Genomic DNA, 17269 nt, shown 5'->3' with positions numbered 1-17269 from the left:
GTCCTTGCATTCGTCTGCCAAACTTGCTTCCCAATGTTCTATGCTCTGAGGTACATTTCAGAGACTTTAGAGCTTAATTAACTGAAGTAGAAGAATTCCGAGGTACGTCAGAAAATTCGGATCACATTTAACAGAGGTGGAAAGCCAAAAGGAATACGTTCCCGAAATCATATTTAGGCAATAAGATAGGAATGCAGTTTTATTGTGTCAAGCTCTTGGAAAAATTATGTATGGAAGCTGTATAATGTGTAGAGCCAGGATGGGAGTGAAATGAATGAAAATGAATAAAGCTGTAAAAGAGAAAAGGCGGAGGCAGCTTAACATTTTAAGGAAGGATGTGGTCCTTTTTTTTTTTTTTTTTTTTTTTTTTCCCCTCTGGATAGGTGTTATCCTATGACTGACATGTACTCAAAGTTTCCAGTTATGTTATAGGAGAAGCAGTATTTCCTAGAAGAAATGGTCTGGAGCAATCTGAGTGCCTGTGATTTGTCTCGGTTCATAATGACATGTACAGAATCACAGGATGGCTTTGTTTTCAAGGATGGCACTGAAGCAAGAAATGATGAATTATCAAGAGCTGTTAGGGATTTGATTGTTGTCAGGGGGAAATGAAGGAAAGAAGTCTGAATGTGTTCCTGGAAGAATAAGTAAGTGTAGCTAATGCTCTGATTGCTATTTTATTTGTATTTCAATGATGGACTTGTGGAGACATTATGAATATTCCACTTGTGATAATTTAAGGCTAAACAAAGCAAGTGATATTTTTACAGCTGAGACTTTAAAAATATTTTTTTAAAGTTATGTGTTGTCTGGATGGGATGAAAATTTGATTATCCTAGTGCCTGATGATAGAAAATATAGACTTTAGGAAGCTTATTTTGTACTTGTAATTTGGCTTATGCAAATAGGACGAAAAATTCATTATAGAATTTATTTAGTTTCACTTCAAAGAACAATTAAAGGCTTCATGGAGAAATGAAATCAATTTAAATAAAGTGTTAAACTTGTTATTGACACTTCAAATATAATTATAATATCAGGTGTTGGGAGGAAAACATGGCACCCGTGACTCTGAACCATAAATTGCTACAATGTCCATTTAATCTTTAGATGGGATTCAGGAGAGCCAAGTTCTAACTAGAGCTACATAGGGGCTTAGTGAGCTCAAGAATCCTAACACAACAAAGAATTGTCACGTTCATGTAGGATCGCCATCGGTATCATCACGGTGTTTCTGGTGGGTACCGTTAATCATCTAGGATTGCTCATCCACTGTGGACCCGGATGTCTCCCACAATAGAAAATTCTCTCCCCTGAAAGGGGAATTTCGGATGCAGACTCCACATCATTTGAAGACCCACCTTTTCCTCCCCTTTCTCTTACCACTCTTCTACTCGCAAAGACCAGTATACTTAACCTGCAGAAAAAGGCCTATGTTGCCACTTCTGTGCCTTTGCTCCGACTTTTTTCTGTCTGGAATGCTGTACGTGTTTCCCTCCATTTTACTAAACCCTGACCATCTTTTAAGGTCTGTACACGTTTCCCTCCACTTTTCTAAATCCTGACCATCTGTTAAGGTCTAAGCTAAAGTCCTGAGACCTTCATGAATCCTTGTCTGGCCACCTCGTAGTGACTTGTCTCTCCACTGAAACCGCCTGCATCGTAACAGTGACACTTGTATTATCTTCTCCATGAGCAAACCTTTTTCCTTCCCATATTCTTTTTTTTTTTTTGAGAGAGAGCATGCAAGCAGGTATGGGAGGGGCAGAGGGAGAGGGAGAGAGAGAATCTTAAGCAGGCACCATGACCAGTGCAGGACCCGATGCAGGGCTCTATCTCACGACCGTGAGATCATGACCCAAGCCAAAATCAAGAGTCAGATGCTTAACTGACAGAGCCACCGAGCACCCCTCCTTCCCATATTCTTATCAGAGTGTGGCATCTACACAGTCATTCGTGCTGGTACACCAGGAGGTGACCTTGAACCCCCTCTTACACCCTGCTCATGACTAATCTGGCCTCAAGCTAGGCTTAATTTACCTCGAGGGCTTCCTACCTGTGTCCCATTTCTCTATTTCTATTCTTCCCATTCACCATCATCAGCTTGCCTGGACTATTGCGGTAGCCTCCTATCTGCATTCTCACATCATTCCACGGTCCTGCACAATGGTGCCAGGATGACCAACATAGGCCTTCCGTTGCTACTTCCCGTGCAGAAAGCATGCCGTGTCTCCCCATCACCTACGGATAAAATCCAAATACTATGCGTGGCCCTCTCCATGATTCCTTCTGGCCTGTCTTTCCCCAATTGCTGTTAGTTCTCAGGTACCTTATTCCCCAGTCACACTGGATGAATGAATAGGTGGATGGATGAATGAATGAATGAATGAATCCTTAAAAAATAAGCCATGCTATTATAAGCCTCCTTGTTTTTGCTCAGGCTGTTACCTCTGTACAAAATGTTTTACCTGCCTTTATTTAGAAAACCTCACCTTACACACTGCTTTCAGTAAAACTGTCTCTGGCTATCCCTGGCATAATTCCATGCTTGCTCCTCTATAAGTGAACACTTGGTATAGACTTGAATCATCTCACAGCGTAGCGCTAAGCTTACTGAAAGTGGGGACTAATTTTTTGTTGGGGTTAGAAAGGAGGAGGTGAGGAGAGCTTTTCTTTAAATGCCCAGCACAGATAATAGGTCTCTGATAAATATCTATTTATTAGCTATCCATAAAGCTGAAATCTTATCTGTCAACACTCTGTAGGATAGGCAATGCTCTAAAATATAAGATGGAGCCAGAGTGACATCTGTTTGCCAGGTAGCCCAGGACATACTTGGGATGCCTCAGACAGAGTCATTGAAATTGACCAGACTCCAGATTCCGTGAGGCTACTCTGACTCAGGTTATCATTTTGCTCTGAGTAAAATCCCAAGTCCCTAAAATGCCCTGCAGGACCTATGTGATGTGTCCACGGTCCCCTCTCCACCTTCTGTCCCTCATACCCCTCTGAACTCATCACCTACACTCCCCCCTTGCTACTATGCCCCAGCCATACAGCCTCTTCAGAACACTCTTAACTCAAGCCCTTTGTTCCTCCTGCCTGGAATCATCTTCCCACAGATATCCATATGGCTCACTTCTTTATCTCCCTTATCCTTGTCAGATGTCACCTTTTCAAGGACACCTTCCTTGACCACTATTTAAAATTGCAGGCTCTCCCTCCCTTGTTACCCTCCACCTTGTTTTTCTCAATAGCACTTAGAAGTCTTATGTGATTTTTATGCCTTTTATTCATTTCGGTATTCCTGGTACTAAAACAGAGCCTAGCTCAAAGTAGCCATTCAATAAATATTTGTTGAATAAATCAATGCATCCATCTAACATGTGTGACAGCTCTTCTTGTACATTTCTCTTTGAATAATCTTTATGTCCATGAACTAATTTCAGGTCCAGTAGTTGGTTAATGTCTGATCTTAGTCAAACACGTTCTGGGTTAAGAGGCATTTATCTTAGGTTTCACGCCTGGCTCTGCCACTTACTAATTATGTGACCTTGAGTGAGTCATTCCATCTTTCTGGGTCTGGTTTTTCTCATTTGTAAAACAGGGCTAATGACACCTAGTGAATTACCAGAAGTATGACAAACACTTCAACAGCTATGAAGTTCCATAAGCATGTTGTTATTTTTATTTATTATCTATGCAAGGAACTTAAGAGACAACCCGGCATAATGAATAGTCAAACAGATGTAGATTTGACATCTGTCTCTACTGCTTATTAGCTATGATTCCAAGAAACTTTACTTCCTTTTCTGTGAATAAGGAGGATATTTTATCTCAGAATTGATTGAGATACCAAATGAAGTAATATACAATGTTTCAATAGTTCTATATACTGGTGGATTTTTTGTTTTTCGTATTTTAACGTTTTCAGAACCCAGTATGCATTTTATAATCAGTGATGTCTTAGGTTCAGTGAAATGTGGCATCTACTTGAAAACTCTTATATGTTAAACAGGATGGTAATTATAGTTCAGAACAGTTTAGGTCACTCTGACAATTTTAAAATATTTGTCTCTCTTCCCTTACTGAGAAGAAGTGGCTTTCAGTGAATAATGATAAAGCAGTGAATTTTGTCTTAAAATATTTGGTGGCCATTATTTTGCAGGTTGTCTTCAAAATCTGTTATTTTTTTTCCTGATTTTACCCAAAAGAAAATAAACTGCATATTTATCATTTTATGTTTGTTTTTCTGGGCCCCTCTCACCCGTATCTTCACCGTTAGTTTGGTTTACACGTTGTCCTCCCTTTGGTTTGGTCATGGAGAACAAGAATAGAAGAATATCCTGGCAACCTCAGCAACCGTACTTTAACATAATACGGTTGCTAGGAGAAGAGGGTAGTAGCAGCACTTGAGAGGACAGGACGTGTGGTGCTGCTGGCCTGTAGGAGCCAGTGGGCTATGGCGTACACCAACAGCCGAAGCAGCCTTCTTCCCCCTGCCTTCTTCAGGAAGGCGTGGAAATACAACTGTCCTGTCAGGCCCTCCGTCAACGAGTGGTAATATTTTATGACCTGTTTTAAATAAAATGTAAACCCAAAGGGAATAAAAAAAGTTATAACTCCCAGTAAAGATGCTGTCGTAAAGCACTGCCATATTTCAGCCCATTACTCCTAAGACATTCTCCCGTTAACATGAGACTACTAACGCAGTGTTCTGACTGACAGTAGGTCATTCCTCAGATGGCGTAGCCTCCTGTCTGTTTTGTGGTTTGTTGTAATGCCCTGGCGTTCAGTTTACAGCACTGGAAGAGGATAACTGCCGAGTCCTACGTGCCTGCACTGCAAGAAACTCTACACACGCTAACCATGCCCCTGGTTCTCCGGACTGTAACAATTCCGAGATGGGCATACGCTTCCACAATGACTTGCAGTGAGGAAGCTCATGGCACAGTTCGTTTTATTCATTCAGCAATTGTGGCTGAGATTCTACCAAGGGCCAGCCACTGGGTGTCAGGGCAGCGGCCAAAAATAAATATTTTAAGATAGAATGCATAAAGCAAGACACGTGCAGAATGAAAATAGAATGCCTAATGTTTGCATTGTGCTTTTGCTTTCTTTGAGGAAGGCACCAAAATGTTTGAGGCTTAGCCCTCATTAGCATTTGAAAGAAAGTAAAATTGACAAAAAGAAACATTTCTGGATCCATCCACATAGGCCAGCCCTCAGATAAGATTTCTCCATATGCACAGGGGGCCTGGAGGAACTCTCGGTAACCACCCCTGCCTATGCCATTGTCTATGTTGCAGCCACAATGAGGTGGGCTGACAAAAGCCAGTGAACTATCCCTGGATAATTTTAAGAAAATTCAGATAGTAGTCTCTCCTACCAGTTTTCATTATCTGCTTGGTGGGTTCTGGACAAAGTCTGACTCCAGTATACGTTTATTACATTCTGTATCTGCGTTTCTTAGACTAAGGTACATGTGATTCAGTTCATTGGGTTGTAAGGCCTGTATCATTCAGCTACCCTCATTTTTTCCTTCTCTGAAGAATTGATTAACCAGATTGGCATGTAAGAAATTCTTCGAACTCATGAGCCTATGCCAACTAATTCTTTGATTCTTTTTTCCCTTTGATCTGCACATTAAAAAATGAGAATGTTAGCTTCCATTTAGGTATGCTTCAATCCAAAATAAAACTGAAAATAGGGTTACAGAGTGATGTGGCTATGACTTCAGTATGGAAACTTAGAAACATTTTTTTTTTCTTTACAAAGACTAAAGATTTATATCAAAAAGAAGTTCTAGGACAGAGAATTATTCTATTCCTTTCTAGTCCAAATCACATTTCTGGGAATATAAGGACTCTAGAACTAGTCTTTCTGTATGTTCCCATATGTTTGTGTACATATACACGTTCTATCCATGATTTTACTTAACTTGAAAGATGTATGAGTTTTGCCAGTTTTACCCCTAGAGAAAACCAAAGACAAAGGACAAAGGCAGGCTGCATGTCCTGTCCTTCCTACTGGGGTCCCATCTGACTGTCACAGCATCACCTGGTGTCTGCTGTTTGGACTTATGGATAGAGTGAGTGATAAAGGCTTATCACTTTCCTTAATAGAAGGCTGTGAAGGAGCAAAAATGCCTTTGAAGTACAGAGACAGGTCGCTACATCTGATGGAATGCCAGGCAATGAATCTGATATCTTGGTGGTAGGTACCACTGCATAACCACCTAACATAGTCACCCAGGGTAGCATATACTGTTAACTGCCAAGGTCAATCCTACCAGCCTCCATTTTAATTTTGTGAAGGAATTCTGCTTTAAACAGAAAAGGTATCTGTCGTAGCTTTGAATCAATAGCATATAATGTGGTCGCTAATAGAATATGGAGTAGTAGAATGATTGTGAACTTTGAAGTCTATCAGATTAGGTTCAAATCTTAATTCCAATGCTTAGAGTATAAGCAGTTGCTTAAATTATTGAAAACTTGGGTTTTTACTTGTTCTGTGAGAGGATATTTACCTGACAGAATTCTAAAGAATAAACTAGGGTAAATTAAAACATCAAGCAATAATCTCTAGTATATATATTAATACTTAAGCCATTATTCCCAGACTTCAGCAATCCTTTGACCACTCAGGGACCTAAACTCCATTAACTGTCCCTCATCCCCTTGATGTCCTCTTATTCCTGGATGTGAAAACTTTTTAAAAGATTTCCAGATTGCTATTGTCTACACCCTTCTAGGCATACTAGTTGTTCAATAAACATTTATTGGATGAAAGAATAAATGTGTGTAATGAATGTTTAAACCCACAGGTCCTTTTTCCTTTTATTCTTAAGAAATATTTGCCCATTTTCTCATGCAGTCGCACTACATATTTTATCAAGAGCCACAAATAACAGCTGACTAGTTCACTGCTTTTTCCATTATTTGTCAAGGAATAAATAAGTCAAAGTGCTTAAGCTATTACATTTCATTCTTAAGTTACAATCTAACAAGACACTGAGTTAAACCATCTATAAAACAAATAGGTTCTAGGTGGTTCCACTATCACCAATGTTATTTTTAGAGGAAGAGGTCCTTTTATAAAGAAGGGGCAGTCTCTTGGGGGCACCTGGGTGGCAGTCAGTTAAGCGTCCGACTTTGGCCTAGATCATCATGTCTCCATTCCAGACTTCGAGCCTTGCATCAGGCTCAGAGCCTGGAGCCCACTTCAGATTCTGTGTCTCCCTCTCTCTCTGCCCCTCCCCCACTCACGCTCTGTCTCTCTCTGTCCCTCAGAAATAAACATTAAAGAAGGGGCAGTCTCTACCTTTGGCCATGTTTTTTATATGCTTTCTACCATCTTTCTGAAAAACCTTCAAGAAGAGTTAATTTATCTGAAATAAACATGAAAATCAGAGATTATCAGTTTATTTTTAATTTTATTTTTATTTTGAGAGAGAGATTGAGATTGAGATTGAGGGAGCATGAGCAAAGGAGAGGTACAGAGGGAGAAAGAGAATCCCAAGTAGGCTCCACGCCAAACAGGGCTCGATCCCACAACCCTGGGATCATGACCTGAGCTGAAACCAAGAGTCAGATGCTTAACTGACCGAGCCACCCAGGCACCCTGATATTTTCAGTTTTAAATGAGGCATTCAACCTGACGACACGAAGGCCAGTTCTGTGACCCCTTTGTTCATCAAATTTGACAGCTCAAGTTTTTTAATGGGACATTTTCCTTATGGAGAAAAAATACCCTACATTTGAGAGGTGAATATGAACTACTATTTATGTGGCAGTGGCCATATAGCTATAATATAATCTGTAAGCTGAAAGAGACTTGAGATCACTGTCTAGTTTGATCCTCCTCCTATTAGGGAAAAGGGAGAGCAAACTCAATGAGATTAAACGGCTGCCTTACTGTGATAAGGAAGTGATCCCAGCTTGACACCCAGGATCTCTGTTTTGCAGCAGCTCTTGCTTACTGAGCATTTCAGAGTGGAGCAAACACACTGCCAGGCCTTTTACACGCATCACAGATCCTCACAATAAGGAAGTGAGGGAAGTCTTCTTATCATTCCTTATTTTTCTTTTTTTTCAGATGAGGAAAGTGTCCAGAGAGGCTAAGTAATATTTCTACATTACACAGCAAGTAAGACTCAGAGCCTGTCTTCAGCCTCATTGAATCACCTTTCCCCAACACTTAATGGCCTTCCTACCCTATGCCTTCGCTTATGATGCCTCCCTTACCTGTCAGACTTCTTCCCCATTCTTAACAGACAACAGAAATGTCACAACTTTGGGAGCCACTCCAACCGTGTCTTCTGGATTCCAGGAACGCTTTGTTCATTCCCCCATCAAAGTCCTTATATTGTAACATTATGAAGGATCTATTCCCGTCCTTCTTCCCATAGGATGTTACCTCCCTGAAGACTGTCTTACTTTTCCTTTACATTTCTTAGACTCATCCAGGACATGGAAGATGCTTATCAAGTGTTAGTTGGATGACTATATTATAAGACAGACTCTGTGTTGTAGAGAACTGAAACTGATACATTCACATTTTCAGAGCTGAAAACAGTGTGGCACCTAAGTATTATTTGTAATTATTTGCAAACCAAGCTACAACTATTTCTTATAGGCTCTAAGTAATCAAGTGCCTTCCCATATGGAGAGTTATGCATCCCTTTTACGATTCAGCCAATATGAATAATATAGAATTAGATCATTTTTTCATAATCTGCCAAAACTTGGAGAAATGGCATTCTGGTACATGCCTTCCTCTTAAAACATTTATTTGAGAATTATTTGTGAAGTACTTTTAGAAATAGAATTCTGTGTCTCTATAGAATAGCATATATAATTCAAAACCCTGCTGTACCTCAGATTCAATGATTAAATGGATAGATTTTCCTAGAGTAAATACATCTGGCATTCAATTTCAAAAATAATTTATTAAATTGCAGCATTCTACCAAAACACAAAGTAGAAATATTTAAAATTGTGAACAGAACACGACCCCTTCAGAAATGTTTCTCCTGTTTTATTCTTGTATTCCCTTTGCTGCTGCTTTTTTTTTTTTTTTGTATCTGTCACATGGTGGCCAAGATGTACGCCCTTAAATTACTTTTAACAGACTCTCTTTACTATCAAAGTATATTTCATTATGAAACATAATGATTTTCTCTCTCTGCCACTCAGAATCTTTAATTTGGCAGTGATTGGACAAAGCTGAATTTTGAAAATATTGTTTATGTACCCTTAGAAAATGGCACTTAAATTTGTATTTTCCCCAAATTATCTTTTTAATTTTTTTAATGTTTATTCATTTTTGACAGAGTGTGAGCAGGGGAGGGTCCGAGAGAGAAGGAGACACAGAATCGGAAGCAGGCTCCAGACCCTGAGCTGTCAGCACAGAGCCCAACATGGGGCTCGAACTCACAAACTGCGAGATCATGACCTGAGCTGAAGTCAGACGCTGAACCGACTGAGCCACCCAGGCGCCCCTTCCCCAAATTATTTTAATTTTTCCCTAAAAACAAATATTTATATGAGGTTTACTAGTAGCCAGGATCAGAGAGGCCGAAAGTGGGATGGTGGTTGTCAGGGCCTGGGAGGAAAGGTAGAATCGGTCGTTGTTATTTAATGGGCATAGAGTTGCAGGTTTACGAGGTGAAAATAGTTGTAGAGATGGATGGTGGTGAGGGTAGCACATCCTGCATGTATTTTATACCACTGAACTGTCACTTGGAAAAATGGTTTAGGGTTGCCTGGGTAGCTCAGTCGGTTAAGCATCCAACTATTTTAAGTTCGTGTATTGATTTCGAGAGAGAGTGAGTGGGGAGGGGCAGAGAAAGAGGGAGAGAGAGAATCCCAAGCAGGCTCCATACTATCAGTGTGGAGCCCAATGCAGGGCTCAAACTCATGAACTGTGATTGCACAGACTGAGCCACAACCAAGAGTTGGGCGCTTAACTCAGCCACCCAGGCGCCCCAAGCGACCAGCTCTTGATTTCAGCTCAGGTCTTGATTTCACGGTTTGTGAGTTCAAACCCCACTTTGGGCTCTGCTGCACTGACAACACAAAGCCTGCTTGGGATTCTCTGTTTCCCTCTCTCTGCCCTACTGCTACTCACCCTCTCTCAAAAAGAAACATTTAAAAAAAAAGGTTTAGAATGGTAAATTTTTATGTTTGTATATTTTATCACAATAAAATTTTAGAAAAAAAAAGTTATGATAGTCACCTCAAAGTCTTTTTATCCTGGAAAAAAATGTTAATGTGAATGAAATAAGAGTTCAATGAAATTTTACCAAAATTTTGTCAGAACTCCATCAAAAACAATTCAAGAGCATGGTTCTCTAATTTCAATACTGGCCTCATTAACTCAATGTATTTATTGAGTAATTGATCCAGCTTTCAACTTAGATCTTCGATGATAGTGTAATCAAAAATAATTATTTTCACTCTCCATGACAGGCATATTAATGTGAATGTAGAAATCCATACACACAAAAAAATAGCATATCCATGATGAATAAAAATGATAGGCATATTCTAGAAAAATATAATGACTCAGAAATTTTCACAAACCAGACTTAACAAATATTAAACTCTTAACGGATGCATCTGAGATTTTGCATTATTATTAAAATTGTTTTTTGGATATAAGTGTTTATCTTATTTAGTTTATGAAGATTATGTTAGCTACAAGATTATACATGAATGTAGTAACTATAAAAATTACCTTTTGGGGGCGCCTGGGTGGCTCAGTCGGTTAAGCATCCGACTTCAGCTCAGGTCACGATCTCACGGTCCATGAGTTCGAGCCCCGCGTCAGGCTCTGGACTGATGGCTCAGAGCCTGGAGCCTGCTTCCGATTCTGTGTCTCCCTCTCTCTCTGCCCCTCCCCAGTTCATGCTCTGTCTCTCTGTCCCAAAAATAAATAAACGTTAAAAAAAAAATTAAAAACAAATTACCTTTTGAATATGGTAATTATAAAAAAGATTATTTTTTTTAAATTGAACATTCTAATTCATAAATGTTTTATGGAGATTAAACTGATAGCAAACGGGATATTCCATTTGGAAGAAGGTATAAAACTTCTCCACTGAAAATATATGCCTGGGGATGGCTGAGGAGGGGAAAAGAAAAGGGGCTGGAAAATTATTTTGAGACTTTTGTCCTTCTCCCATTTGTTTGTGCAGTTTTCAGTTTATCGATATATTGAAAACATCTCAAAAAACTACAAGAAAACCAACCTGAGAATTAAAATTATTAAGTTGAAGCTCATCTATTTCCTCATGACACAGAACCAGACTTCCTAAAGTTGTTCAGTGCTCTGAATTTTCTGTATTTTTTTAATATTGATACTGACCAATATTTTTTGTAAGTTTATTTATTTATTGTGTGTGTGTGTGTGTGTGTGTGTGTGTGAGAGAGAGAGAGAGAGAGAGAGAGAGAGAGAGAGAGAGAATCTGAAGCAGGTTCCCTGCTGTCAGTGCAGAGCCCATTGGAGGGATCAAACTCACAGATTGTGAGATCATAAACTGAGCTGAAATCAAGAGTTGGACTCTTAACCAATTGAGCCACCCAGGTGCCCCAAGAGTACTGATCTTTTTGCTAGAACACTTTGAGTTTGTCTCCAGAAAGCTAAATGGAAACATGTTGTATATTTATCCTCTTATCTATTAGAACAAGATTGTGTTGAGTAGGTGCCCTTTTAATGTTTATTTGTTTTTGAGAGAGACAGAGAGAGAGAGCAGGGGAAGGCATAGAGAGAGGGAGACACAGATATCTGAAGCAGGCTCCAGACTCTGAGCTGCCGACACACAGCCCGAAGCAGGGCTCAAAGTCACAAACCAACTGAGCCACCCAGGCATCCCAAGTAGGTGCATTTTTGGGCCTCTCTCTGTTCTCCCTATCTCTGTGGACTCTAAAGAATATGTAGCATTTATCCTATCATTTAATTATCTTACCCAGATGTGTTGCAGTATCCCCATCACCTGTCCCCTTGTTTACTCCTCATCCTTGAAGGAGGCAAGGAATGGTCATGATTAATCAAGAGTTAGGTTCCTTGCTGGTAGTTAAGGGGTTTGTGGAAGATAAAGTGAGCTTTCTCCTTGTGGAAAAAAGAAAGATGAACCAAACCAATACTAAAGTCACAAGTGATTCACTGACTTACAGAAATGATCACGGTATTAGGTACCAGTGAAAAGAGATCCCTGGAAAACGGAGTTTCAGAGGCACAGAAAGAATCAGGTCGAATTACCCTGTGATCCAAAATGCAGTTCATCTGCCTGTAGACAGCATGAATGTACCATTAAAAATATCCGTGTTGAACAACACCAGGGTAAAATCTGGAATCAAGAGGCGCCTGGGTAGCTCAGTCGGTTAAGCGTCCAGCTTTGGCTCAGGTCATGATCTCACAGTTTGTGAGTTCATGACCCACATCAGTCTCTCTGCTGACAGCTCAGAGCCTAGAGCCTGCTTGGGATTCTGTGTCTCCCTCTCTCTTCCTACCCCGGTCACACTCTGTCTCTGTCTCTTATAAATAAGTAAATGTTAAATTTAAAAAAAAAAAAAATAAAATCTGGAATCAAATAAGACACAACATGTGCAATATTTTTTTAAATTAAAAAAAAAATGTTTCAAGTACACAGTACCTGGTTGTGAGACTAATTAATTGCTGCTGATGACAACATTTCCTGAGTAACATCTTCATAGGAGAATGAAAATTTAGTATTCCGAAGCCCTGAGAATGTCAGGAATTAGTCAGTCCATGTCCCCCCTTTTACTGCTTTTCAAATGAAAGCAAATCATAGGAGGAAATTGAAACTATAACTGCTTCTGCAACACTTAGTTCCTCAGGGGGTACTTGGACTAAAAGGAGTGCACAACAGCAAAACACAGTTAAGGTACAAGTTCCATGAGTCATCAAATGCTGTTTGTATAATTCCAAAACATTCGTAAGCTAAATTGTACTGGGATAATTTGTGAGCAATGTTCTGACCTCTAGCATTTCCAAGTCCCACTTGACTTTGTAGCTTAGGGGTATTTTTTTTTTTTTAAGCAGACTGTGTCACTTTAATTCTGTGATTCCCAAGTCCATTCTGCTCCAAGCCATGTATAATTGTACATTCTTTATCCCAAAGGCAGAGCAACCAGAGATGGAGAGTTGGAGGTGGGTGGAGACAAGAAACACTGTATGACAAAACAGAACCAAATTAATGGATATTAATTGTTAGAATACAGATACCAAAATATTCTGGTTTCCTAGAGAGATCTTAATAAAACAGGTACTGATAAAAGCTTTAGCGTCAAAAACCAAACCTCAAGAACATTTTGGCTGTCCTAAAGAAATGCTACCTACGTCTTCACCTGCTTGCCATGAACATTATGAGGTTAAAATTGCACCTCAGTATTTAGGTGTATCAACAAAACAGCACTTTCTTCGGGCAGAGAAGACTCCTCCAAAGTGGACAGTCATAAACCTTGTAAAATTCTAACATAGAGCTTATATAGATGGGTTAAAAGATGAAGTATGTCTACATTTTTTAAAAGAAAAGAGTACAAAAAGGTAAATTCAGTAATCTTTTGAAAAATGTTTAAGGTTTTCACGGAGTGGTAAATATCGGTCTCATGATATTCCCAGCTGAATCTGGACATCATATTTCCATCAATTTCCCTCATGTACTGTTTTTCATGTAAGAAGCTCATGGTTTGATCTAGATATGTGTTTTGCCAAATACCTGTTGAAAAGTGATTCAGGTTTTTAATTTCCCCAAATTTACAGAATAGTATTTTGGACTCAAATATTTGTACTACAAACTTTATACTTAAATTATGGATTTTAAGTGTTGTATCTTTGCAGAATACATACCTATGGGAACATTAGCTCAACAACCATTAATACATTTCCTGTAAAATATTCAAGGGTTTACACTTGACAAAGTTATATGAGACAGTTCTCCAGAATAGCCACATTTTTAATGTTGAAGAGGTAAATTCAGTATCTCAATACCCCAATAGGAGACATTTACAATCAGTTGTGCTTTTAGACAGTTGTATTACTAGGCAGCCTCAACATGTGAATAACTAATTAGATTATTTTCATGCTGTTTCTAAACCGAGCTCCTTTTTCCTTATATCTTTCTGATCTATAGAATTAGGTAATTATAAATACTGAAGTATCTTTAAAATATTTTAAAAATGTTTACATTATTTAATCTTCATAAATTCTTTTATCCTTGCCTAAATCTTGTATTTATTATTGTATTAATTGTTAAATGGTGTTACTGTAGGCAATAGCAACTTGGGGGTGAAATGTTTATTTTTACCTCTGTCTATTGTAAATACCCTTAATAATGAAGTTTTCAGCATCCCAGTTTTTCCCTTTTTATAAATTGATAATAATTTTTCTTTTACCTAAATTGATTTCTCTCGCACTATAGAACAAATAATATTTGTGAAAAGGAAAATTTAAACTAGAAATAACATGATTATTCTGAAAGCTTCATATACTTTTCCATTCTTAAAGAAAAGTAGGTCAGTGGTAGGATTGTACCTGCCAAGACAGTCTTCTATTAAAGATTCTATGGGGGCAACCTGGGTGCCTACTAAGGCATCGGACTCTTGATTTTGGCTCAGGCCATCATCTTGAGGTTTGTGAGATCAAGCCCTGCATTGGGCTCTGTGCTGATAGTGCAGAGTCTCCTTGGGATTCTCTCTCTCCTCTCTCGCTCTCTGTCCCTCATGCACACTCTCCCCCTCCCTCCCTCCCTCTCTCTCTGACTCTCAAAATAAACATTAAAAAAAAAAAGATTGTGTGGACTATATATTGATATCTGGAAAAGATTTATTAACACTTTATCTTTTACCTGAAAAAAGGGTTTCATCACACATTTAATAGACTCAGCCTAGATATATTAACCAGAATGATATAAAAATTATAAAATGAATGCTTGAATTATATATATATATATAATTATACATATGTAATATTATACATATATATATATATATATATATATAAAATACTGAGATTTTTTTCTTTAGCAGACTGTAGAATGGACAGCAAAAGAAAAACAAAGTTTAAACAGATCATTAATGTGGGTAATTGCCTTGAAAAAAAGATGGTGTAATCATCTGTATCCGTTTCAGAATCACACCTTTTTGTATGCATCTACCCAGATTTTCTTAATATCACTTTTTTACACAAAGGTACCATACCTCTTTAATGTGTTGATGGCAGAATCAACATTCACCAAATGGCTGGACCATTTCCAAACTGTTCCTTTCAACCACTTAATCACCAACATTATAGTTAGTTTAGACCCATTATTTTCAGTTTTATTAAAAATGGACTTTCTGTTTCTAGATGAAACTTTATTTAGAATTCTAATTTCGAGAATATAAATGTTTTTACTAATTGGATTCAGTTGGCAAGATGAGCACATAAATCTATTTCTGCCTACCCAGATCCCTTAAGAAAGAAATAGATGTATGCATATTTAAATATAAATATGTGTTTTATGATACATCCTTAACAATAATGAGGGAGGGGGAAAAAAGGAGACAATTGGCCAGATCTCTGATTTTGAGGCATTCCTGAAGGAAACAAGACAAGAGGAAATCACAATCCAAAAAATGTTTGAGAAAACTCTTTCTAGGGGCGCCTGGGTGGTTCAGTCTGTGAAGCGTCCGACTTCGGTTCAGGTCCTGATCTCATGGCTCGTGGGTGCGAGCCCCGCGTCGGGCTCTGTGCTGACTGCTCAGAGCCTGGAGCCTGCTTTGGATTCTGTGTGTGTGTGTCTCTCTCTGCCCCTCCCTGGCTCACGCTCTCTCTTTCTCTTCCTCAAAAATCAATACACATTAAAAAAAAATTAAAGAAAACTCTCTTATAGGTGGAAGTAGTTCTAGAGATTCTGTAAATACATAGTCAAAATACATAAGGTAGTACATGCTTCTGGGAAAATCACTGGATGAGCAGTGGGAACCATGTGTGGAACGGTTGAATTATTCCTCGTTCTTTTTCCCCTCACGGTAATCTGTGGGCAGCTGCAGTTTTTACCCCAGGCTAAAGTAGCAAATATGGCTTACAAAGACATGGTACTATCCCAGATGGCTTATCATCTGAAATATAAATGGGTAAGCCACATACTCCAAAGAGAAGCTACCTGCAGGCACCTTACCCCAGCATGGCACCCTCTGCACCCCACAGTCAGCAGACGCACCTGCAGATGGGCAAGCAGATGGGAGTCTCACCTACCAAGATGAGTAGACAGCCAAGGAAGACCAAGAAAGACAGATATCACGAAAGAAATTCAATAGTGCCAAAATCGAAGGCCTAACAACTGAGAAAACAAAGTAAAAACTTTAAAATAAGAATAATGATGTCCTCAGGAGTTCCTATACGACATGAAATATTCATAAAATAAAAATAAGTGGATGAAAAGGAAACAATCAGACGTTGGAAATAAAAAATACCTTTACTTATAAACTTAATAAGAATGATAGGTCAGGTTTAATACATATGAAATGTTTACTGAAAACAATAAAACATGAATTTAGTTTTATATTGTACTAGGCATCTGTACTAGTTATTTATTGTTACATAAAACTTATCTCCCCAAAACTTAGTAAGGAGTGCAACCAGCACGTATTATCTCATAGTTTCTGGAGGTCAGGAATCTGGGCACAGTTTATCTGAATGTTTCTGGCATAAATGCTCTCACAAGGCTGCAAAGAGGGGGCCACCTGGGGCTTCAGTCATCTCAAGGCTCAGCTTGGGAAAAATCTACTTCCAAACTCAGTCATGTGGGTGTTGGCAGAAGCCTTCTAGTCTTTTCTGGCTGTTGGCTGGACACATCAGTTCCTTACCACATGGGTGTGCCACAAATGGTAGAGTGAGGGATGAGAGAGAGGGCCAAGACAAGCCACAGTCTTTTTATAACCTAATCTCAGAAGTGACACCTCATCACTGTTGCCTTATTCTCTTCCTTAACGGTGAGTCAGTGAGTCCAACCCATATTCCAGAAGAGAGAATTGCACGTTTGTGTGACTATAGGGAGGCAGGGCTCATTGGGGGCCATCTCAGGATTCTCAAAAGTGTCCTCCCCTCACATCATAGGCTCAAAGCTCAGAATCTCTTCTAAATCAGATCCAGGTGTGGTGCTGCTTAGGCATAGTTCCTTAATTAGAGCTCACTGAGTACTCCATCTGTAAGCTGAAGAGACAGGTTACCTATCTCCCGTACACCCAACATCCAGTGGTTG

General features: G+C 39.0%; 1 protein-coding gene across 3 annotated transcripts in view; it reads left to right on the top strand.

The window, feature by feature from the left end:
• RGS17 (regulator of G protein signaling 17) overlaps positions 1–17269 on the top strand; it is a 98348-nt gene that overhangs the window by 17091 nt on the left and 63988 nt on the right. The gene's annotated exons all lie outside the window — the stretch shown is intronic.

The sequence above is a fragment of the Neofelis nebulosa genome, chromosome 6 (genome assembly GCF_028018385.1).
Source record: "Neofelis nebulosa isolate mNeoNeb1 chromosome 6, mNeoNeb1.pri, whole genome shotgun sequence".
Lineage (NCBI taxonomy): Eukaryota > Metazoa > Chordata > Mammalia > Carnivora > Felidae > Neofelis > Neofelis nebulosa.
This window is presented reverse-complemented; position numbering and strand designations above follow the sequence as displayed.